This window comes from Camponotus vicinus, unplaced genomic scaffold (assembly GCF_025532165.1).
Source record: "Camponotus vicinus isolate PSW18456_S1 unplaced genomic scaffold, iyCamVici1.0 SCAF_2, whole genome shotgun sequence".
Taxonomy (NCBI): Eukaryota; Metazoa; Arthropoda; class Insecta; order Hymenoptera; family Formicidae; genus Camponotus; species Camponotus vicinus.
In genome coordinates, this window is record NW_028141956.1 from 11,221,028 (window position 1) to 11,246,762 (window position 25,735).

General features: G+C 41.2%; 1 protein-coding gene and 2 long non-coding RNA genes across 15 annotated transcripts in view; 2 read left to right on the forward strand and 1 right to left on the reverse strand.

Moving 5' to 3' along the window:
* Positions 1-25,735, reverse strand: part of LOC145967011 (protein bric-a-brac 1) — a 340,940-nt gene that overhangs the window by 259,035 nt on the left and 56,170 nt on the right. For all 11 annotated transcript variants that reach the window (XR_014437266.1, XM_083091565.1, XM_083091563.1 and 8 more), the window contains one exon: positions 18,735-18,861. The gene's annotated coding sequence lies outside the window, so the exon portion shown is untranslated. The remainder of the gene's footprint in view (positions 1-18,734; positions 18,862-25,735) is intronic.
* The window catches only part of LOC145967041 (uncharacterized), a 101,384-nt gene that overhangs the window by 21,669 nt on the left and 53,980 nt on the right, over positions 1-25,735 (forward strand). The gene's annotated exons all lie outside the window — the stretch shown is intronic.
* LOC145967025 (uncharacterized) overlaps positions 1-25,735 on the forward strand; it is a 55,951-nt gene that overhangs the window by 388 nt on the left and 29,828 nt on the right. The window contains exon 2 of one of the 3 annotated variants that reach the window (XR_014437268.1): positions 206-498. This is a non-coding gene — a long non-coding RNA (uncharacterized LOC145967025). Of the gene's footprint in view, positions 1-205; positions 3,985-25,735 lie in introns of those variants that run through there. The other 2 variants (XR_014437267.1, XR_014437269.1) reach the window with 2 other exon arrangements.

Genomic DNA, 25,735 nt, shown 5'->3' on the forward strand with positions numbered 1-25,735 from the left:
AGATGCGTTTGCTGAAAATGTCTGCTTTATTTAGCATTAGAGAAAAAAAATGATGTGCGTATTTCACGTTGAAATTGAAGTAGGAAGGAACAATTTCGAGGAAAGAGACGGATTCTGATTCAATTTGATTTCTTCATCAAGATGCATCAGCGCGATTTAATTTGCGAGCGCTAAAAAAAAATTATCAAGATTTGTTCTTTTACAGCAGTTGTAAGTGAGTTCAACGAACGCTGGCGGCGGCAGCGACGTCAAGAGACTTGTACAAACGCGGACGGCGTTTTTGAATTTGCAAGAAAGCTCTCGAGTCTCGCGCATTAAGTATAAGGATCTTATTGCACCTGCGCACAATAACGATTGTTCTGATAGCGACGAGATGAACGACTAGAAACGTGCGGCATTCTAACCGTATCTTCTAAATGAGTCTTGTGCACCGCATTACACAGCTCGATTACTCGCTGCATTCTTCTTGGAAAGTTACGGCGGTAATAAATTAACGCCGTAAGTTGATGAATGAATGATATTTTACACTGTGAATCTAGAACATACTCCTCAAAAGCCAGAAAATTTATGATCTCTAGTTGTAAATACATATGTCTACGACGATTTTGAAATCATTAATTTAATAAGATAGAAATTATAATTTGGCAAAAAAATAATATATAACTAAATAAGAGATAGAACAGATAGTTTTTTATTTAGGTACTTGAATAATGGATATCTGGTATCAAAATAATTCAAGAGGAAAAGTATGTTTTCTGTCTGTAAACTAAAACTACTTTGAAGCAAGAAAGAATAGCGAACGTCTTTTCGATGTAGAAAGTTCGGGATAGCTCCAGAATAGACGATCATAGCTACAGAGATAGATGACTGTAATAGAAGCTGCGCGCTAAAATATTTGCTAAAGTAATCTTCTTAAGCAAGAATAATAGCAGTCTTAATCGACTCTCTATCACATGTTTTTCTATTTATTCAAATATATCGCTCTAATAGTATCTATAGTTCTAGTTTTAAAAATAAATCGCAATAGGCGGCTTTTTCCATCATTTATTCTGGCATTGCTCTATTCGCGCGAGAATAGTTCAGGGTATTGTTGATCGCAACAACGGCAATCTTGCGAGCCGCACCCCAAAGAATCTACCCTTTCTTTTCCCGTGGCGGCACGTGGCGGGGTAATTGGGGATGCAAAGAGCAGACGATTATTCAGCGTCGACGCGGTTTCACCGTCTGCTGTCTCCCGGGGACCGACAAGACGATATTGACGATCGAATTTAGGCAGTCGTGCCTCGATAACGGAGTTACGAACGCAACGTCGACGATGCCGGCCGGGAAAGATGGCGGTCTTAATTGAATTAAGGCTACAAAGAGAAACGGTCCCGCGTCTGACCCTTGCGAACCGCCGGCCGGACTCCCCTAACTGGCTATTAGCTCGAATTTTGGTAATAGCTGGCGTCACGTGGGGTGGTCGGCCGGTCGTCTAAGAATTTATCCCCTAACGATTGCGTCGGAGATATCCGCGAGATTTCTCATTTAAAAACTTTTAGTTTCTTCAAGATTTAAAATGTACCTAGAAGCATAGAAACGACAATGCAGATAGTTTGATGATATAATTAGATTTAATTACTTAATTAGAAATCAGTAATTGGAAATCAGTGAGATAGCATTTGATATTTCAAAAATTTACAGCAGGAAAGTAGTGTCCAGCAAAATTTTACTAATACACGAGTTAATGGGCCTGTTCTTTTTAGCTGCACTGCTGCACTAGTGCAATTAGTTAGAGTGAAAGAAAGTATGTTTGTCTCTTTCCAACTTATTGCACTAGTGCAGCAGTGCAGCTAAAAAGAACAGACCCAATAATTGTCATTAATAGTGCTAAAACTAGCAACGCGCAAAAACAAATAGGTCTCGCTAGAAGGATATATCTTCGTAACTCGTTCTTTCCTCGATATGCAGATTTATCGGCGTACTGCGGATTCATCGTAAAGAATGTAGAGTGGCCTCTAACACGATTTCGGTCCCCGCTCGAAATCGACTTCCCCAATACTCTGGCTTCCATCCCCACGTTCCCCTTGCCTAAAGCCGTATGCGCGATATTAGAAACATAAAAAACGGAGGTAATGGTGGCGATGCCGAACGGCGAATGAGTCGGATATATGCGGACGAATAACGACGCCCGCGGGCTTTCTGATGAAGGAATATCGTCCGTCCTTTACGGACCGCGGAACGCATAAACGCGACGCGGCCAGCCGCATGCGTTATTTTTCCGCACGTCAAGCCGCGATCTATTTCTTCGTCCTTTCGGCATATGAGTGTTATTACATCGCGCACCTGCTGAAACGTCAATCGTTTTGTGATTTTATATTTCTTGCATATTATTCGCATCTCCAATTATGTACAAATAGATTAGAATTATCAAGTTTAAAAAAAATACTATAAATGATTTAGAATTGTAATAAGTGCATTTAACTTATTCGTCCCAAAAATATCGTAACTTTCATAATCGGAAATGAAAAGAATAATATATATTTGATCATGGAAATATAGAAGCGCAAAGTATATAATTTATTTATTAGTATATAAAAGTAAATTCAATTACAATTTATTGCATATAAGATTTTAAAGAGTACTGCGTCGTGGAAGAGAAATATTGTTATATTATCGAATTCTCTATATTAGAGTTTTCTTGCGCAAACACATAGGAACTAGTTGACTGCAAGAACAGTAGAGAATGACGCTATATTCTTTGCAACAAAAATGCAACAAGCATACATATTCGCTGTAAAAGCGCAAATATGTATGATTTACATTTACCGTCGCAACAACTTTAGTTGCTGTTACTCGAATAGCAAATATGTAATATCAAACTTGATGTTATCATAACATGGTTTATATCGGCATAATATTTACAAAATATCGATATTGCACGCCAAGTACAATCTTTTTTTTTATAATTTTGCAGATTTTTCTGTTTAGTCTTGCGGAGAAAAAAGGAAAAGTGTTCTCCTGTATTTTGAAAAATTAGCACAGCGGCGATTCTACGAATTTCCTTCGCGAATCCAAATCCATTCTCGATATTTTGAAAATAGAAAAAAACATTTAGAACACAGTATCCGCTAAGCCGTGGATCATCACGGGAAACGGCAGCGGGGGTGGCATTGGTCATAACGCCCGTATTTCTCATATCGTTGATACTTTCACCCTTGCGTAGGGCGAGCGAGCGCATTGTAAGGGCGCGCGAAACCGAGCCGGTAGGCTATAAATTTTACTACGTAATATTGTTTAACTGCAAACAGTATACTAACGCCATCCGTTGTGACGCTAACGCGGAAAAATTTCGACTCTATCGAAGAATCGCGACAAGAAGCTTTGTAAAAAAATTTGAATTTTTTCGGAAACAATTGTGACGATCGCGATCTCGCTGCAACGTTGACAATCTCGAAGCTAAGATTTCTCGGTCGCGATCTCTGATATCGAACGCGATAAGGAGAAATGATTTGAAAGGAGATTGGACATTACTTTCTCGTTCCGACAATATACTCTCGGGAGCAAGTTATGAAAAAATACGAGATGAAAAAATGAACGTGCGAGTGTGTGGCGTGCGAGACAATAAAAGCTCCAAGTATCAACGCGCACAGATTTTCTGTATCTGTCACTATTTCCATCTGTAATAGCGCGCGCTTGCGAGCTGACAAAACGCGACGGAAAATCTCGTCTTCGAAAAGACCGTCCACGATAGTCGTAAACGCATTTCAAACGGCTGGCTTTTACTTCTCGATATTCTTTGAAGCAAAGTTTCGACGACGATTTTCGAAAGTCGCAACATTTGACCGAATAAATTGAATTGAAATTATACTATAATGCAATATAAAAATACAAGATGGAAAAAGCCTTTCTCGTAATATATAAATAATGCAGAATATATTGCTTATTAAAACAAACAAACAACAAATAAATGACGTTATATAAAACCATAATGATCCTACATGTATGCGCATTTTTCTTGATATCTTATTATAAATTTTGTGTATCAGAAGAAAAACGTGTATCTCCTGTGAAAAAAATCACTTATATCTATTCTCTACCTGATCTGTCTCATCAAATATTTTCTCCTTCCCATTAATTTAAAAAATCCATATTCTCGAAGAGGTATATAATCTTTATCAAAAATTTTCTTTGACGAATATTTTTCGTTCTATCAAAAATGTAGATCAATTCTTAATGTGAAGGATCCTACTTCATATGTTTACATATTCGTTATTGTTATTCATTGTACGAGAAGATCTCGGGATCGTTTCCTATAGAGTATTTAGGAAAAGTCGGATCTGATCGGCTCTTTATTTCGCCGCGGCATGGCAAAAGATCGATCGTCCCGTCTTGCGCCACACGTGTCTCTCCCGCGAGAGAGGTGGCTTAAAATTAGCCATTTTCACGGTAATCGCTACCTGCTTCGGCGACGCCAGCACTCCCCCGGCATTACAGAGACGGCAGCGGCCTTGCGTTCGCATTGTACAAGAACAATGAGCAAAGAGAAATATTGATGATGCTGCCGCCGCGTGGCTAAGCGTGCGCGAGCGAGCAAACGCGTGTACGAACAGCAGATTGTATACAGGGTGTCCTGGGGAGCGATCTCCTTACATTATTCAATGTCTATATTTCCTCGAGAAAAGAAGCTGGAGACAATTGTTCCTACTCGTGCGTCTTTAATTTTTGCTGATGATCTTCTTGTTAAATATTTTGATACCTAAGTATCTCAAATTAACAATCTATCCAAGTTGAATATACTTGGAATTGATTGAAGAACGAGATTTCGTAAGATTGTTAATTTTTATTTATATTTTTTATTTATTTCAGACAGACGATTTAATCAGTTTGAGTAGAATCTATCATGCAAATTAATGCTCAAAATTAATTGTACTTTCGAAGCAGTTTTGCTTATCATCTCCTTGTCACTCACGCTTTAATAACGAGCGGCTAAGTAAAGTACACGACACTTTATTTTAGTCTTTAAATGTTTCCTATGTATAGATTTACATATTTATGCGCTGCTAAAAAATGAACGTTAAGAAATGGAAAGGGGGAAGGAAAATAACAGACGTGACATTCGAAAATTGCCTCGAAAATATAACATTTCAAGTATTGATGCAAACGATGACGATAAATAGCATATGAAGTTAATGACTATATTTACAGAATATATTTGCAAACTGCACACTTCATTTATACTTTAATAACAATGTAGATATGTAGATAACGTATAGAACATATGAAACAGACTTGCGAATATTTGGTACAAAACCGACAGAGTCGCATATAATTTTTCATCTTTCGACAGAATATTCTTGATGTTTCATTTCTTTAATATTTGATTTTCAGGTAAAAATGTTGGTAAAATGGTAAAGTTTCTTTTTCAATCGCGATCATGTATATGGAATTTAATTAGTTAAAATAATTCACAAATTTTTCGATGTATCTCAGAAAGATTACCACTCTGTGCTTTGACCTCTAGAACATATCGTTGTTTTTAGAGCACCCAGTACGCGCGTGCATGCTTGTGCAACCTAAAAGGACCATGCGTATATCGCGCAGCAGACGCGAAACTATGAGAGAGAGAGAGAGGACGGTGAGGAGGATAGTGGAGTACGTTGTGTGAAAGAAAGAGAGGATGCGAAGGAAGCTTCGAGAGGGTGACGAAGAGAAAGGGAGCACAGGATAGCGGCTGCACGGAGAAGAGCGGAAAAGGGGGAGAGAGAGAAGAGGTAAGGGTGAAGAGAAAGATAGAGAGAGAAAGACAGAGAAAGCACGCGCGAGAAGAGGAGGGGTAGCGGAGAACGAGAGGGTTATACGCTTAATATTTCAGCATCGCGAAATTCTGCCCCTGAATCATTAATCGCTCGCTCCGGGGTGGCGGTGCCTAGTCGAGTCTCTGCCCTCCTCCTCCTCCTCCCTCCCTCCCCCCGGGTCTGCTCTGGCAGCCCGTCGTTCGCATCCCCTCGTCCATCCAGCGCTTCTGGTCGTGTCTCTCCTCTCTCGTGTTTCTCATCCCCTGTCCTCGCACCCTCTCCTTCTCCACCTCGGCCCCCGGTAACTTGCCTAACGCGACTAGGAAAGCCATCCGCGTGAATATTTCGAGTCCTCGCCGATGCAGGAATAGACTCGTCGACTGAGCCGTAATTAACCCGCTGATTAATTACCGTGGCCGTGTTACAACGAGCGTGTATCACGCGCGAGCGTGGTATCGCGACGTTTCGCGATACTCGCGTTTCCTCTTGCAGCCTCTTGTTTCCAAGGAAGCATTCGGATATCTTCTGAATGCCAACGGTATTCTCCGTATAATCCCCTCCGTTTACAGCGATTAAAGCTATCACGTGTCGAAATGCTTACGTTGTCTCCGTTTGAGTCTGCGTTTAGTTAACACTTGTCAGAAGAGAATAAGTTTGTTGGTTTTAATTGATATGTAATAAAATCAAATAAATCGGAAAATCCGGTTGATAAATTTTAATTGGGATTAAAGATAAGTCTTTTTGAAAACTCATGAACCGATCTATATCTAAACATCACGGATAAGCTCGATGTCTGTAAAAAGGAATCATGTACATAATTGAGAGAAAGTATGCAGCATCTTGTAGAATAACCTGTGTTGTGCTTGTCGAGCATCGTGTTCGATGTAACTATATAATTTAAATGGTCACATTCCCACGCTATCACAGAAGGTGCGATCGGAAAATCTCAAGAATATGCTCCCTCGAAGATGTATCTGGTATTACGCGCATCCGTTCCAATCCGTGGCTATGAATCCAACAATAAAGAGACAACGAGATAGAAGCCTACAGGCTTAGATAGCGAAGCGTTGATCTCCCCTCATATGACCAATGCGATTTTGCAGCTAATGACTGATGAAAACATAATCGCGCGAAAAGAATCTGACGTTTATTTTTGCAAAAGTTGCAGAACAGGTGTGAAATAGAAATAGAAGTTGGCAAAGAACATTGCCTCTCAAAATAACGAAAATATGATTTGTATCACTCTTCTAAGTGTAATAATTTTATTTATATATTTCATTCTTTATTTTCTAATCCATTTATAAATTCTTTACTTTTTAACGACTTGAAAATGATCCATATCTCAAAATGTAATCTATAATCATCTTTCTTAAATCGGTATTTACAATCTATAATGAAGAGAAGTATCGCTATTTCCCTCTATGTAAACTGTACTTTCGGACATCCTGTATAAATTGTACTTTGCAACAGTCTTAAAAGGAGAGAGTAAAGGGTTAAAAGGTTTGTCCACCGGTTTCACGTGAATGAGTACAGCGCGTTTCAGCTGCGATGACAGGACTTCATACCGAGTAGCAGAAATGTTTTCTCCACTTACACGTTGTCGCCGCCATCATCGTCGTCGTCGTGGGCATTGTGCTCGTGTAACATTCACGCACAGGGCCGCACACATTGGCAGCAGTTATTAGTCGTAGTCGCTGCAGAGCGTGCACGTTGTGCACGTGGTTAACGTTGCAGAAGGGGACGCGATGCGGCGAAGAGAAGGCGGGAAGGGAGGGAGGAGGGGAGGAAAGACGAGTGGATGGGTTGGTTTGTAGCGAACAATGATATCGGGTATTTGATTTGTAACCGACGACAATACCGACTTGCGACCCCGCATTTCATCCCTCCCGCTCGCTCCCGCCGCGTTCTCTCTTTCTCTTTCTCTCGTGTTCGGCGCCACCCTGTACATACTATATGTATCTGTATACATAGACCCGTGTGTATCTATAGAGTTGCAAGACAAGGTTGTCGATAGCGAGTGCCACCTTTATGGCGCCTCCGAACGGATCCTTTCCGATCCCATCCGTGGACCAAGAAATTAGTTGTCTATATATGCGATTCCCTGCCCTGATCGATTACGGGACGTTTCACCATTGTTCAATTCTTGAAAAAATCAAGATTACCACAATCTCGAAAATGTCAGGGTATCGGAAATTACAAAACGGAAAGTCTAAAAATTCAATTGCGAAAGCTCCAAACGTTTCAAAGATTAAAACGATGGACATCATAAAATCAAATTTATTTATTTCCATGTATGAGAAATTTAAGTTTTTGCGAAATACAATTTGAAATTCAAGCAATCAAGATTTAAAGATAAGTATTTTTATAAATTTTCGCGTCACCCGCATGTGGAAAGATCTTAGAATCGATTAAATTTCATCAAGAATGCGTTTATATGCGCATACACATATACAAATGTATGCTCGTAAAAATTATTATATATTTCGATGGACGATTACGATCGCGCATTCGCTCGGGGTACATTGGCCAAAAGGCAAGCAAATTCAACATTATACCCATCTTCGGAAAGACATTGCGTTTTGCATACTGAAATATTCCAACGAACTTATAAGTTGTTAAAAATATCCGCGACATGCCACTTTTTGCGACAGCAAAAAGCCCTTTCGTCTCGTCTCTCCCCGCTCCTCGAGTGAAAAAAGAATTAAATTGTTATCGGCTCGGCTCTTGTTGTGCACGGGACGATCGAAGCACGATGAAAACTCTGCGCTTCATACGAGTTTATTCCGCAACCCCTTTCCTACATTATTTATGCGAACGCGTGACCGTCGCGCGGACAATAAAGCAGGATCTTCTCAACTGGCATCAAACGCCGCCTTTGCCGAGACTCGTCTCGCCCTTTCGCCATTTAGGGAAAAAGCACCCGTGAAAGAAATTATTCACGGACGATTCTACGGGAACAAATCTCCATAAATATCTGAAAGACGAAAGGAACGAAAATGAAAATTCGATGCACCGTTTTATGGCACGTATAAGCGTTCACTGTCCTCGCTTGCCGTAAGGAAAGATCTTCTTACGCCGTTGTTGCATCATGTATCCGATTGCTGCTGTTGCTGCTGCAACAGCATTTTCCTGAATATTCTTACTGTCCCTTAAAGTACTAGAAACTTTAATCTCTCTCTTATTAATTTCTTGATTATTAAGAATTTTAATTATGATTTCGTTTAGGTGCGGAGAAATTCAGTTTGAATCCTCGAATAAATTCTGGGCTAGCGATGCGTTAAGCGAAAAACGTGCTAAAGACGTCTAGTAAGAAGCAGCGGGAGATTCGAGGAAACAATCGGTCATCAATACTTGAGAAGCTTAATGCTTAAACGTGTCTAAGCGCCGCCGCGTAAAACGTCGCGATAAACTCCACGAGGAGAATTCTATAAGTAGAACGCGTAACGACACTCCGAATTGTTAATGATGTAAGCGATCTATGTTTGCCATGAAATGCGTTTAATCCGTGCAAGCGCGGATCCGCGGATTATAATTAACTCGCCAGCGATAATTCGGAGTGTATAATCGCCAAATGAGTCGCGTCGATATATACGACTGTATGAAAATAATTAATCATCAATATTCAAGCAGCTTATGTTAAAGTGGCGTTACTACGGAAAATGTTTGACCGGTAATGAGTAGACTTTACTTTTTTTTAAAAGTTATAATAAGATTCTGAAATTAAATATTCGCGAATAATAAATAAGGGAAAGAAATAAGATAAAAAGCAAAGAAAAAAAGAAGCAGTACATTGCAAGGAACTAATGTATAATATAAAAAAGATTTGTACAAATTTTTTGAACAGAAAAATACGAATATACGAACGAATATAAAATATATCGCTGATGAAAATATAACACTGCTTTAAATAAAAAAATCAGGGTGAGAAAAAGAACAAGAGATGAAAGTATATATTTATATACTATTCGCAGAGGGCTTAAAATCTTCTTACAAAGCACAAACATACCATTTGAGAAAGAAAGCATTGACCCAGCATAAAATAACATAATCCGTAGGCAACACGGCTAAAGATTTCATACTAGACGCTTGAAGTAAGAGAGTAAAGTAAAATAAAAATGAGATGAACAAAGTAAAGCGAAACGAAGCGAAGAAAGAGAGAGAGAATGATCATTTTCCGTATCCGTGAGAAAGAGAAAAATTTTAAAAGAAAATGAAAAAAAAACAGCTTATAAATGAATACAGAGAGACGTTTGTGAGAGAGCGGAAGCGGAAGGCCGCGCCATCTCGCGAACGTACGTACATATTTGGCGGAAGACGGCAGCCAGGTGCAACGGACCTATTGACGTGTTAATTGCGCCTGAATAATTAAAGGGGGCACCTTTCCAGGTAGCGCGGTGCTCTGTCCTTTTAAAATGTCCCCCGATCTCGTTAACCCGCTCCCGGGAGGGCGGACGACGCGGGAGAAGGAGAAAGAGGACCGGGGGGAAAAATGAAGGGGAGGAGGATACGGCAGAGACAGTCGATATCGCGAAACGAAATCGAGACTAAAGCAATTGGAACCAATTCGATTGCTTCAACTGTAGGAAAGGACTTTGAATATGCCGAGAGTGTTGCTCGAGATTATAGTAAGATTATAACGAAAATAATGCGGTACAAAAATACGAAAGATTTTCGGAATCGTTTTTGTTATTACAGTGAATTTTGAGTAGACTTTTAGTTGGTCGCCTCGGTATAATTTTCGTCGTAAAAAAAATTTTTTTCATATAACTAGACATCTTTTTTTCGACCGACATGCGAAGATTTTTTGTTACAATATGATTTTAATACAATATAATACTTTAAAAACAGTCATTAAAGCGTTTGAAATAAGGAATATAGAATAGCAATCAAAAGATATATACTATAAGTTGTCAAAGAGATTATAAAATTTCTGTAGAAATAATTTTTTTACAGACCTAAATTTTAAGAATATGTAGATCAATTTTTAGAAAAGAAACTTGAAGATTAATTCTATAAAAAATAAAGAATTATGTTTGATATGGATTTTTAACTCGTATTTATTTGCCGATTCAAACATCGCGTCTCAATACATAATATTCCTACACACCTTTAATAATTAAAAATTGATAATCGAAAATATACATATATATAAGATAATATGTCAAGAAATAGATTCGAATGTTCCGCGGAGCAAGATGTTAAATCTCATCAAGGATTTATCGCGATATTTTGAAACTCGTTCTAAGTGGCTCGGCATTATTAGTGAAATCCTTTTGAGCGAGAAGATGTATCTTTCTCTCCTAGGTAGGGAACTCGAAAACGAAAGCAGTTACCTATGCCGTTAACAATGTCCAGCCGGGACGTACTTCATATACTTGTATGTGATCGGAAACGGGGAAAATGCTCAAGCCGCGGCCTGAATAATTGACGATTTAGCCGTGTATCGGCGGAAGGGAAGGGTTCACGGTGATCGTAAGAATATCTAACCTCGACGCGAGTCCGTTGTATTATTCAGCGCCTGTCATCCCCGCGTCTCGGGGGCGAAACGCGCCGCCCGCCTCCAGAAAGCTCGAAAGCTCGATCGCAAGCGCTTATTCCCGATCGTAACCAGCAACGCTTTATTCCTCGATTCGCCTTATCTTCTTTTTCTTTGATAATCGGACACGCGCTCATACATATATACATATATACATAGATACGTATAATACAACACGCGCACGTAACGCGCATGCAATCGCTCATGCACATACATACACACAGATACACACGAACGCGATGCGTCACGTGCCGCGGCTCTCAACTATAGACCCGATGCAATCTTAATGCGATCAATTATTTACGGCGCTCGTCATCGCCCATTAAATATTCCACGCTCGACGAAAGAGTCCTCGCCCCGGAATTATTCCGGGCCAGTATTCGCGAATAGCGGTAGAGTACGAGTGCGAGTGCGAGTGCGAGTTATTCGCACCGCGCCGCTATTTTCGCGAAGCTCCTCTCTAATGGCGTTAGGGGAAAGCGGGAGCTCCCGTGGGAGAGGCACCTGTCGCCGCGAGAAAAGATTCCTCCGCCACGATTGATCCGAAAAGATCGATAATCGCGATGTAGACTATTGTATATCGTCGTGAGAAAAGCGCGTGAGACGCCGACATATATCTCCCAAATGGTAAAATTAAGAATTTTACGGCGGCTATTATAGAAAAAGACTTACGGTCCTTCGCAGTTTCTGCGGCCAAAGCAAAGTCTGTCCGCCCGGTGAAATGTGGCTTAGCGTGTTATTGCCCCCAGCAGCCCTTCGATTAATCGAGCTTAAGTTCGCAAACTCTTTTATGTATAGCCACGTTGCCTGTATTTATCGTCGAGCGCGCGTAATTGAACGCGTAATTATACGTCGGTCGACTCGCGCGCGAAACTTCATTTCTGCAATCTTCTAAATGTACCCCGAATGTATCTACGCGACGACGATGCTCCCCGGCTCTATAAATATAAGTAGTTACTGCTCATCGATGTTGCAATAGCCCATTTTTGCAATCTCCTAAATGTATTTAAATGGATCTACGCGATAGCGCGACTGATCGCATCGTCCTATAAATACAGGCCGTTACCTGTGTTCCTTTTTCTCTCGGCAAACAACGCGCGATCGATCGCGCGTGCAAGTCATGAATCATCCTTAACGAATGAGCGTCATAATGGAATATATTATCGCGGAATATGGCCATCAAAGACGTCGGAGTTTACTTTAACAAAGAGTTCATAAATGATGGAAGCATTCTAAGAAAGGCAGGCCTGAAAGTTTAAAAATCTTTTCCATTTTCTAGAGGAAGCATTATAAAACTATATAAAATATATAAAGCCGAAAGAGTAAACAGTGAAACATGGAATTGTATAAATATTGTATCTTACATTTTCCATGCACAGTTTTCATGACAAGTTTTTTTTCTGTATAACTTTGAAATATCTTTTTAATAGAGAACTTTTTCTTTACATAAGATGGTTATTATCTGTTTTTCCAACTTTTCAATTTTCAATAAACTTTGATAATGAAATTTTATCGTTTGTTTTGAGCTAAAACAAAAACATATGGTCACATTACAGCTCGATTGCCCGAAGGGATACCGATCAAGTTCTCGCGCGATCGATCGTCCACGTTGCTCTCTCCCCTCGCGTCGCCGGAGGACGTCGAAATCCCCTCTGGGTTCCCGGAGGGAACCAGGACACCGACCGGGGTTGATATAAACTGTGATTGATATTTAGTCGCGCCACACGGCACTTAAGAGGATTAAGGACCATCCAGGACGAGTATCGGCCGGGAACAGCCGTGACCCCGAGCACGTGCATCCGGGGACACGCAACGATCTCCCGAACGTTGGCCGGTAGGTAGGTAGGTAGGTAGATAGGTGGGTAGGTAGATAGGTAGATAGAGTAGGTGGAGACGTTCCAGGTCGATCTAGCAGCGCCAAGGATTCCTCCCGTCCTGTCCGACGCGACTGAAACGCGCTTGTACAACGCCGCAACTCTGATTACAGTTAGCTCGGTCCGCTGGCCTAAACCTCCATATAACGCGCATCGCGCGGTCGTCGGGGACTAACCCGACGACGACCACTACACCACGCCACACCGGGCGCGACATCCAGTCTCGACCATGATTATCCGGTGGGCTGTCTTACCGCATCCTAATCTCGAGAATGTTTCATATGCTGAGAGCGAACTTGATTTTATCCTTTACAAAGTATTTTTCACGCTTTTCGTAATCTTTTCTCTGGATGACGAGACATTGATGAACGATAAAAAAAGTAGCAAATTCAAAGAAATTTATATAATATAAAGTATATATTTTTCACGTAATGTGAATTTTCATTGACTCATTTATGATTCATTTTCTTTTTTAATAGAATTTACATTAAACGAGAAAAAAAGAGATTTTTTAAATATTTTATTAACTATTTTAATACATATTTCTAATTAAGCTGGGTATTAAAACATTACCCATAAGTAAAGTAATTTAAATTCATTTGCAATGGATTAAAAAATATAAAAATTTCAAGGAAAGAATATTGAAAAAATGATTGCAAATTATTATTCGAAAACATGTTCAAAAAACAATCGCATTATTCGATAAAGCTTTGATTAAACGATGGTTTAGTTGTCAAGTTAGCTGCGACACGTTCGAAAGAAAATATTTTTTTATTTTTTAACACCGCGTTCTTAAAATATTGTAGTATAATGTTGGAAGTAGAATTTATATTTTAGTTTCGCTTCTACATATTTGCAAGAAATGTATTTAGCGGGTGGCTAATATCTTCCTCATTTGCCAAGGATAGGTTGTCGATCTAAATGATTAATAAACGTTTTAAAGCGACTGTAGGAAAATCTGCACATCGGCGAATCGTTATGCCATATCGAATTAAAAATGACGGGAAAAAAAGACACGAGTTCAAAACGAGTTAGCTATTTTTGAAACGGACATCAGAGACGAGGACGGATTGAATTTTTAACGAAGAGCTATTACTTTGCCAATCTGACAGTCGTCGAAATAGACGGAACGCGTCGTCAGAAATACGAGGCATATTGATAAATTTCTACGTGCATCGCATTCATTTCTCTTTCTTTCACAACGTGATCAAAGTTCTTAAAATGTTTCTTTAAAGAATATTTGGATACTCTATTTTTGGACTTTTCAATTTTTAGCAGTAATTATTTTTGCAATTCATTGTCAAGTTAAAACTTTAGTAAATCAAAATCCATTTATAATAAAGAATAAGCTCTCTCTATTTGCCGCTTCGAATCTTGATCCATAAGAAAGTTTGTAGATTTTTAATCGATTGTAATTGGAAATGTAACGATACCGCGATATTTTATTTTTCCTACTTCCTAAATGTTCTTTCGAAAGATCGCCGAGAGTGCGGCACGATGGGCGGCAGACTAACGCCCTGGAACCGTATTAGAAGCGGCTCGATGCATTAGTGATAACCGTTATCTATTCCGGACGTCACCGACGGCCGAAAATAGCAGTAATCGAAGAAGACGGAGAAAGGACGAGGAAGCGAGAGAGGCGAGAATCGCGCGGGCGGAAGCGAGTGCCCGGGGTCGGCTCGGTAATGTCGGGGCAGGGACAAGGGGATAGGAGAGCGAGAGAGGGGGAGGGGGAAGGGGAGATTCGTTGAGGTGCGAGAAAGGAAGCATCGTTTCCGCATCGCGATTCCGCCCCGTCATTGGCTCCGATTCCGTGCTAACGTTAAACGCGCGCGCGAGTCCTCGGCACTCGTGGCAACAGAGAGGGACCGAGGGGCTGCGGGGCGCGAGAGGAGGGCAGAAGGGGGAGAGTGGGTTTTAGGGATGGCCGCTGCCGTCCTATCCTCCCTTCGTCCCCCGTCCTCTCGTCGATAATATACGATCGTGCATGATTCTGCTTCGTGTATCACAATGGCCCTCCGGGCAAGCCCGTTCCACCTCTATCTACGTACCTGGCGCGCCGAACTACCGGCGCCCGAAGTCCGCGGTGGATAATGAGTGATTAGGTAATTAGTTGTCCAATATTCGCCCCATCCGCCCGTTCCTTCCCTTCCGCCCTCTCCCCCTCACCTCTGTCTGTCGTTGTCTCCCCCTCACGCTCGCTTCGTCTATCCGCGCGATCTTCCCAGCATTCACCAACGCCGCCGCGTGATCTCCTGCTACCGCTTGACCGGATGCGTTGACCGGACAGCACGGACGTATTACGACTGCTGCTGCTGCGATTCACGCCGCAAGATATAACGAGGTATGGAAATTCCGACTGCTGAGAATATCCTGACTTTTTGTCAAACGTCACAGATAAAGCCGAAAATAGAAATTTTCAACTTACATCATTTTCATTTTTTAACTTGTCGCGTATAATGTTTTAACTGTTGATGTAGGAATGATGTAGGAATCACGCCAAATTTCTTTCTGAAGAAACATAAAAATGTAGCAAAACTTGAGCGATAAAAATATTTTTTTCGAAAACATGCTTTGTTGAAATTGAAAAAAAAATCTACTACATACATGTAATTTTTTACGTAAATCTATTTTTACTTATTAATTGATTGCAACCTTTCAAAATTTCTCCCTAGGCCCTCGTATCGAGGCCTTTAACTTTTTTTCTTATTAAAAATATTTTTCATGAAAAACGTAAAAAAAAACATAAAGGGACTGAAATATTTAAAAAATTGCTTTCCCTCTTCCTCAAGACTCATTTGAATTGCGCGAGGAGTCCGAGTTTCACGAGTATCGATTCGCAAGAGAGAAAGAGGAGAAGGGTGAAAAGAAGGGCACGTCCAGCCGTATCTGTGTCCAAAAACAAGCGGATTCTCCAGCCCCGGCGCCGAGGAACCGCCATATGTGCGGCGAGAGACCACCCCTTATAAATATAACAATTAAAAAGAGGGCTGGAGTACCGGAACGTCCTGCTCCGTGGGTGGAAAGCCGCGGGCACTCTCCGCAGGACGGAAAACAGAAGGGCGCAGTTCGATTGTCGCTGCGGGCCTCTTTGCTTCAGTAGGACGCCGAGAAATAACGGAAAAATAATGAATCGAATTTTTGATCGCTCTTAAAAATCCACCGCTTTACACGATCAACACGCGGAGACTCGTAGAATCGCGCATCCTACGTAGAAAGGTAATAAATCTTGATTTATTACTCTCAAATTGAACATGCGAATTATACATAAAGCAATTTCCATAGATATCGGTTTAGTTAACTGAGGTTTAGCTAATTCCATGTCCCGTTCTAATTCTGTTCATGGATAATCAGTTAAACTCTAATTAAATTTAACTAATATTTATACTTCAATAATTTTAACGTCATTTACGTTTTGATCTTATTTAACCTATCGTCATATTATCATATTTATATTCCATCGAGAACGTAGTCAGATTACATTTTACTCCACAAAACCGTCAATAATGTTTCTCCTAACGTTGTAACGGCCGTATTGGTTTTGACGAACAAGTGAAAAGGATATTGGACCGAGGAGAAAGAAAGAAATAGAAACAGACAGCGATCGGTGAGTGGCGCGTGGGCGACGAGGGAGTTAATTCACGAAAGCGCCGAGGCGAATTCAATTCGCGCGAGTTAGCGCGTGACGGAATCGCCGCTCGTCGCCTCGTTGCCGGCGACCTAGGTCATAACTATTTAAATACCCGTGGCTGGATAAATTGTTGTATTAGTCACGCCAAGCTTATATTAATACATGGCCCCCCCCTGCCCGTCCCAACATCGTTCGCAAACCCGTTATTTCCCGTTCCGACAAAGTTCTACTTATACTCGCGAAATAGAAGGCGATACATGGAGATATTTGCTTCCGTAACATTGATTATGTCTGAAACATTGGAAATATAAATTATGAACGCTCAATATTCGTCCTAAAATTATCTAGATATTGTTCAATTATACAGGACGAAGCCGCAATAGATAATGTAATTGACAAGTGTCACGTATTTCAACCATGACATATTAACAAGATTAACTCCATGATTCATCTAAAATCTCCCACATTTAAAACCATTTAAGAAAGAAATGAAGATTAGGTCGTTCGTGTATATATACGAAGGATATATTTTCTACTGCATTAAACTTGTAATCGGCTGAAAGACTCGAGTAATTTGTATCGTAAAAAAATCTCGAATCTCTCGCGAGACGCTCTCTCACATTACTCTTGATTTAGATTGCGACAAATATTGTCGCGTACCGCGACTAATTCAAATGGACATTCGCTCTCTCCCTCGATACAGTACGCAATCGTTCCGATTGGAACACAGCGGTGGATTTTCTCTCACAGTGGATCGACTTGATGTATTCTCGCGGAAAGCAGCGAAGAGAGCGAAAAGGGGAGATAGAGAGCGAGCGATGGAGCGACTATTTGGACGATTACACTCGCGAAAACGACGTGCGCGCGTTTGATCGCATCGTCGTCGCGACAAATCGACATTGTGTCACTGCGCCTCTCTCGTTGCAGCAATAACGCATATAATATACGCGCGCGAGCGATGCATAAACGGTGCGCGCACGAGCGCGGCATTACAGACCGCTGATGTAATACTTTTATGATCGGCCGCCGCAATTTCTCGGTGACAACACTCGCTATTTCTGTCGCCGAGTTTGTGCACATGACTGCCGCGACGAGCAATATACCTACCGCGCAAATACGCACAACGCTCACGCCGATATTTATATAGAGTGTTCGTCATTCCTTTCGGGCTGTGGATAGAACGAAGAAGTTAGATTCTGGTTAATCGAGCTTCGAGCATAAATATATAATGAGGATGTATCTTCGAGATAAGAGAGAATGATAAAACGATGAACGATGACTCGCTTGAAATTTCGTTCGTACAAATATGATAGCTTTCACAAATTTATATTTGACTTGAAACAAAAGAGCAAAGTTACATTACAATTCGCCTGACGATGGAAATCTAATTGGTGTATGAATTCATTATACTAATATTATAAGACCGTATGATAGTTAATATTTTTCTATTTCTATTAATTTTAAGCAAATCTCAGTCCTCTCAAATCTCATCCTCTTTGACAAGAATATAATCTGGAGTAGAGTGGGCAAAGAAGAGGATATTTGATAATTAAAATTTACATATAAAAATTTCTTTCATATATATAAAATTCTCCATTAACTTTTCGTGAAAAAGTTAAACTTTGATTCTAAACTCAGAATATCATCGCCTGACAGGAAAGAATATATCCAGACACCCCGTATAATATATCGAGCGCGCTCTTTTTTTTGCTCCCTCCGCCCGCATTGTTCGTCCGTGTAACGCGAGTCGTTTCTCGCTTTCAAAACGAAGCTTCCTTAAGCGGAGGAGAAAATCGAAGCCGACGATGAGGGGGTACGCCGCGGTCGCTCGTTACGTAGGTGGAATCAAGGCGAAACTTTCCGCATGAAATTGTAACGTGCGCCCGGCCGTGTAATGCCCGAGTGGTACAACTCACCTGTACGTTACATGTCTTCGTACGCTGTCGATACCGCTCGCAGTAGAGGCTGCGCTTTTTCCATGCGGGGTGCATTGCTCTCGTCGAAGTCCGTCTGCGCGTTGACGCCTCCCCGCGATCCTCCGGCCTGTCACGAAACAGAGAAAAAAGGACGCGATTGAGAAAAGTGAGCGACGGGAGACGGCTCTGCCAGAGATTAGCTCGAAAGTCGAATGGATTAATTAATAATCTCGAAAATTTAAATAATCGTGTTTTCTAAGATTATAATATAAATTGCTAATTATATATAATACTTGTATTTATATTCCACATTAGTGTCTAAGAGGATTTTCATTATTGTAAATTGGTAGACAAATTTAATATAAACAATAACAGGTATATATTTCACATTACAATAAGGTATCTTAACCAAAGATATTATTCGATTGCCTTATTTTTTTGTTATATTAATAAAAAAAAAGATGATATTGTAAATCAAGCCTCCGTCAATATATTTATTTATAAAATTTTATTCGCTCTCTTTTTAAAGTGTTTCAACTAGATGTATACACATATACAGGTGGGATTCTTATAACTAAAAAATTAAAGATCAAAATAGGCTCTGCGAATACAAGCAACCCTTCATGCTCCCTCAGACACGTTAATCCAGAAATACGTAACTACGGTGACGATGATTGCACGAGCGGCTCGAGCAAAGTAATAGACTGATTTATTGGTCGACTGACTTTTCCTACTCGTGTAAAAAGTAGGGTGATTTTTACCTAACGCGATATGTGTCTTTTGCTACCACACTTAAGGATATTAGCGATGTATTATATCTGTTGATGAGAATTTAATTTATACATTTTATTACATCTTTTACTTTTATTATAATATTTATATTCATTTATATATATATATATATATATATATATATATATATATATATATATTTGACTTTTTAAAATTTATTCACGTAAGAGAATGGGATGTAAGAATTTGGAGAACGATGAGTCGCGCAACCGCCTCGTCGATAGCCCGTTTCGCGAGCAATGTGTTTGACATGTCTGGCCGAAAAGGAAGAAAGAAAGGAGAGAAAGAAAAAGGGGTACAGGCGAGTGGCGAGCAACGGTTACAGCAGAATAAACCCCTCAATAATGAGTTCCGCGAGTGAATTCCCTCAGTGCGGAGAGAGGCTCGAGATAATAAAACGAAGCGCGGGACGCCGGCGGTAGTCGATGGGAGACAAAGGGGGCCGACTGGGTGGCGAGTGGGTGGCAAGGGAACGATACGGGAGAAGAAGGGAGGCAGAGGGAGGTTTCCGCACCGGCAAGAGTAATAGTAAGAGGCAATAAAATATAATGAAATAACATCCAATCCAGGAGAGATATTGTGAAAATATTATTACTAACTTATTACTCGTTGGGCACGGCGTACCACGCTCTCGACCTTTTTCTCCATTTTTCCCTACCTTGCTCCCACCCTCCCTTCCCTCTTTTCTCTAGTCTTCATCCTTTGCCTCCTCTCGTTCTCGACAAATGTATACAGGGTGCGCCTGAAAAGGTGGGACTCGATAATATTACTTGTGAAGAATTTTTCCTTAGCAAAAATTTCTTAGTAAAGTTTCTTGATTTCTAATAATGTCGAGTATCTCGGAAATTAATGATACGTTAAATCTTTCTTGCAGATAGAAATTCACTGGAAATTAACTGTAAAATATGGTTTTTCATCTATTTATCTTCCTCATACACAAGTTTAATTCAATAAAAAGTTCCGATTTAAATGATTCAATGTGTAAGCTATGCATGTAATTGTATCATTACGTATTATAATACGTTAACTATATTAATTCGTTTAAATATTAGATAAAACAATATTAATCTGGAAATTTAGAAAAGGCGATAAGAAGAGATCGACTGTAATAATAGAAAGTAGCATATTTTGTATAAAGGACAGCTATTCATGGTTCCTCGTAAAATGGGGAGCTAACAAGAGTCTCTCTTGGTACTCTTTTCTGTTTTGTCTCAAAACCAGCTTTGCGTCAGTCGCGTAGTTTTACAAATGTGATCGATTCATTTTTAATAAAAATTTTTTTCTCTTTTTAAGCGCACCCTGTATAATCCCGTCTTTCTTTCCCTTCGCTCGTTTCGTGGTCGCGGAAGAAGCGATAAAATTTCTCCCTCGTTTCCCTTATCGAGCACCAATAAAAATTTACCTTCAGCAGATGGCGACGGACTTCGGTCCACTTCGAGGGACACGCGGAGGTTTGTCCTCGTGAAAAATGCGGACGCTGAGTCGTAGACGACGACGCGCAGATTTCCGCGGCTCGTTATTTTAAATTAGCGAGCGCGCTCCTCACTTTAAATTATACCAGGGCTGGATTTAGAAAATTCTCGCCGAAAAGTCAGCCGCCGATGCAAAAAAATTAATATCCGAGAGAAGCAAGTTCCATTAAAATGAATTTAGCACGATAATCATTTATTTTCACAAGAAGAAGAAATATCTTCTGTATTCAAGAAACAAAAATAGAAATATTTTAGTCTCATTAACAAATTAATTAACTGTAAGATTACGGTCTCGTCTTCGAATTCAACGGCGCGCGTTGCAACACAAAGTGCAATCTACCACGCTGCAACGCGTTGCACCTACTAGCGCCTAATCGCCCGGCATCGCCGTCGAAATTATTCCCTTTTAGCGTTGTCGGTACGCTTGCGATTCGCGATCGATCCTCCGGTCCGTCCGGCTCTCTCGCATTTGAAATGCAAAGTGCGCGGCCGAGCATTATCTTCCAGGAAAGACCGTCGGACGAACGAAAAAAAGGAAAGAAACGCAGAAAAAAAGAAGCAGAAAGAAAAGATTATCGCGGAGCGAGATATCTAGAGGGAGATCGCGTTCGCGGTGACGAAAGATGGTTATATAAAACGAGGTGAGGAGAAGGAAAAGGAGGAGGGGGGCGGGGAAAGTGACGGCATGCAACAATCCTATCTGACCGTGTAAATCTCCGGGCGTCGTAACGAAGCGGCAAATCGAAACTAAACGGTAGCCCATGAATGGGAAATTAGAAAATAACGTTACGCCGGCGCGAGGCCGCGCGCGCTTCCGGCCGGGACACCCTATGTATGCACACGATGGAAGGCGAGCGAAGCGTTCGCGCGCGTTACGTGTGTTTATGCCGCGTGTGCATGCGTGTATGAGTGCGTGAGTCGTGAGTGCGTGAGTCGTGAGTGCGTGTGTGCGTACGTGCGTGCACGCGTGCATGCGAGTCGTCTCACGCATCCGAGAGCTGCCGTAATGCGCATTATTATCTCGTAAGCGAAATCTGGTTACGAAGTCCTTTTATTAAGGATTTAATTGATCGACGACGCTTAAAACGCGCTCGCCGTCCGCGCGTTTCCATCCTTCCTCCCCCACGTATCCTCCTTCTTTCTCGTTCTCGCTAAATAAACTTTTCTCTCTCCCTCTCTCTTTCTCTCATTTTCTCTTTCTCTTTTTCTTTTTCCATTGTGTCCTCCCCTTCCTATAATAAAATTCACTACTTTATTTTTTTATACGCGATCGTTACTTGCGTTCATTTGTTTTCCGCATCTTAATTGCATCGTCGCCAAATTGGATTCGGTGTCTTTCTAGATTTGCATTTCTCTGTTATTTTCGAATTTTCTGGCCCGTCATTTTACACCACTTACGTGTATATCCCGAGTATATTGTTCTCGTGGGTTCCCACCCGGAACATAATAAACCGCCGTCCGCTCTATCTGTCTATCTATCTATCTACCTATCCGTCTCTCTTCCGCTCTGTCGAGTTTTTTTACCTGTGTGCTTTAAAGAGTTTAGCAATATAATCGGAATATTTTTACATTCTTCCTTCCCTCACATATTACGACGAGCCGCGTGTTTCGGACAAATTTTATTTCCGACACTCTAGATATTTTACACCGAAATACCGCGGATCTGGGGATGCAAACGACGGATTGTACGCCGAGAAATAAAATGATAAGAATTTTTTGACAAGCAACATCGCGTTGGCGCAAAGATGTTTTCCAAATCTTTCGTGTGAAATTAAATCGACAATTTCATTAAATCGTTAATTTCATTTTCCGTGATGCGCACACACTTTTCGGGATATTACTTTAATTTTTTATTTTTTCGTTTCATTCTTTATTCGTTCATTCTTCTTACTTTATTTGTTTTAATCTTCTATCTGCACGCAACTACACGTTTGCTATTTATTGTTGTCGAGTCTCTCTAATTTAGCGGATACCGAGTTACATTGAAATCTGCATGAATTTGCTGAAAATACCATGCGAAATTTCGCCGCGAGTTGCGTTCCTGCGCGCTGGATAGCTATTACTTACGCCCGTCTATATTCCGAGTAATTTGCGAGAGTAGAACGATTTGTCGAGACAACGTCGCTTATATAAATAATATGTCGTTATGCGAAACACACAGCGCGGAGGGGCTCCCTCGTCCGTGTCGTCGCGCGTTTACATGTCTTTGCTGCACGCGTTACATAAACGCATCTTGCGCACGGCAATGCGTACATTACGTGCGTGCGTGTACGTACATCCGCGCTCGGAATGCATATACGCGGCGGGAATAAGCGGTGTACGACGAATGGAATCGTAAGTAATGCAAATAGCGTAAGAATAATGTGTTTATTCATCGGATTAAAGATCGCTTTCTATATTCGTATTTCGCGACTAGAATATTTTTTAATGTTTCCTAACCGCGAATGCAAGTCCGAAAATACACATGCACGCGCACACGGTATACAATGATATTGTATCGTGAATATACGCAACTCGCGAGATTTTCATCAAGATTGCATCGCGATGATCGATCATTAGGCGTCATCGCAATCGCGCGATATATTTTTTTCCTTGCAAATATTAGACATTATGATGACAGGCATCATCTACTCAATAATGCACACCCACGTACGTATGATATATAAATATCCATGAACGCAGAGCAGACAGCCAGGTAGGGCATCGCGCGCGGCGTATGAATAAAATACGGCTCCGGGCCGAAGATTTCGCCGAGTCGACTCGGTATAACTCGTCTCTGTCGCATTTGCATCCGCATTACGCGAGCGTATACCGCCGGCTTGCGTAATATTATAATCAGCCGCGGGAAAATAAATAACTATGGCGTCTACCTGGCCACCTCTCTACGCCGTCCTTTTCTCCTTCTCTCTCTCTTTCGTTGTTCTCCATTTGTTTTTTTTTCTTTCTCTCTTTTTCTCTATCTCACCGACCCTCTCGCCATCAGATAACTATCTTTCCGTTTCCTGCTGGCGGGCCGCAGTAAATACACATAAGTCGTAGCAACCTACTTGCTATAGTTGAAGAAAGAACGAGGGAATGAGTCGCGGCGCGGTCGCAGGAGAAGAAGGAGGAGGAGGAGGAGGACAAAGACGGCGATAACACGTAACTACAACGATTTCCACTTGAATTAAGAGCGCCTCGTAAAACGGAATTTATTATTCGCGCTCGGGGGAAAATTTTTGCGGAGCGACCGCTCAGGAAAAAGCTCTTTCCTCGAAAAGGGGAGAAAAAAAAGAAAAGGAAACGAAAAGTGAGAGAGAGAGAGAGAGAGGGACAGACGGAGAAAGAGAGCGGCGGAACGCAGAAAGATCGCGCGCTGTGGCGTCCGCCTGATTAAATATCACGAGGAACTTGGAACGAAGATTGCAACGCGCATGGCCGAGAAATAATGCCCTCGTTGTTAAACCCCGGGAATGTATAGCGTGAAACTACTGCCAATTCGCGTGAATTCTAGAATTTCGTTCGTACGAAAAGTGTCCGAGAGTTTTTAATTGTAACGAGTCGCGAACGTGCGCAGGGGTGTGCGTACACCCACATTTTTTTTTGGTACAACTTTATTTCAGCACTGGTTTTAACTTTTACCGTGTATACAATGAGGCGTATTTACTTTACATTCGGAAGAGGCGCGTATGTTTTTAAATGCACTTGACTGCGGTACTTGACTAGGGTTAACGTACGCGAGAGACATCTTCTCAGGAGCATCGAATGACAGGCCTGGACGATAAAGGAAGTGTCACTCATACCGCAGCGATACGCGACGCATAAAAATCACGCTAGCAAACGAGAATGTATCCCAATTAGCTAATTAGCTTGGATAATACATTACTAACAATTGTGAATGAGATGATTCGAAAGATTTAATTACCGCCCGAATATAATTCTATTTGTGAGAAGAATTGTTATCTTTAATCTATATAAAAAAGTGTCTAATAGTGGTGTAATTATCGATATGTCACAAATTATTTAGATGTATAATCAAGAGCAGAGTTATATATTCCCTACATCTTCAATATTTTGTACAAATTTGGAAATGTAATCCACAAGACACGTTTGATTATTTTCAGTTTGAAGTGAGCATTTTCGAAATGCGTAATCCGTCCTCCATTCGGGCTTTATTCCAGATGTTCATATTGCCTTATGATGCCGAATCCCTATCGAATCGTCGACTCCGGGTGCGCTTTAAAAAATTTCACTGGCTCGTCCGGCTTTTTCCTACTAAATGATGATAATCATTAAACCGATGAAGCCGTGCCCACGCGCTCCTTCGTTTCGCGGCTCGTCCTACTTCGTAGACTTTTCATTAGCGAGGATTCGACTCGGGAATATCACCGGGGCAAAGCTCTCGCATCCGGGCACCTGTCCCCATCTCTCTCTTTCTCTCTCTCTCTCTCTCTCTCTTCCTCCCTTTCTCATTCTCGCTATCCCTATGCACCATCCCTTCACCCTCTCTCTGGCCCTCTCCCTCGTCGCCATATCTATTCCGTGCACTTGCACGCGCTCGCATGCATACGCTCGGCCGCCACGTACGAACGCACAAACGACAAAACACGTATTACGTGTAACTGGAGTCCGCGCTAGAGATCAATACACATAATAGAGGGTATCTATAGCGAGCGCAACCCGTGCTCATTTACTTAATTGTGTTCTATACGGCATAACCGAGGCGTGGTGGTGCGGCTCGTGTAGGTACGCCGCCGC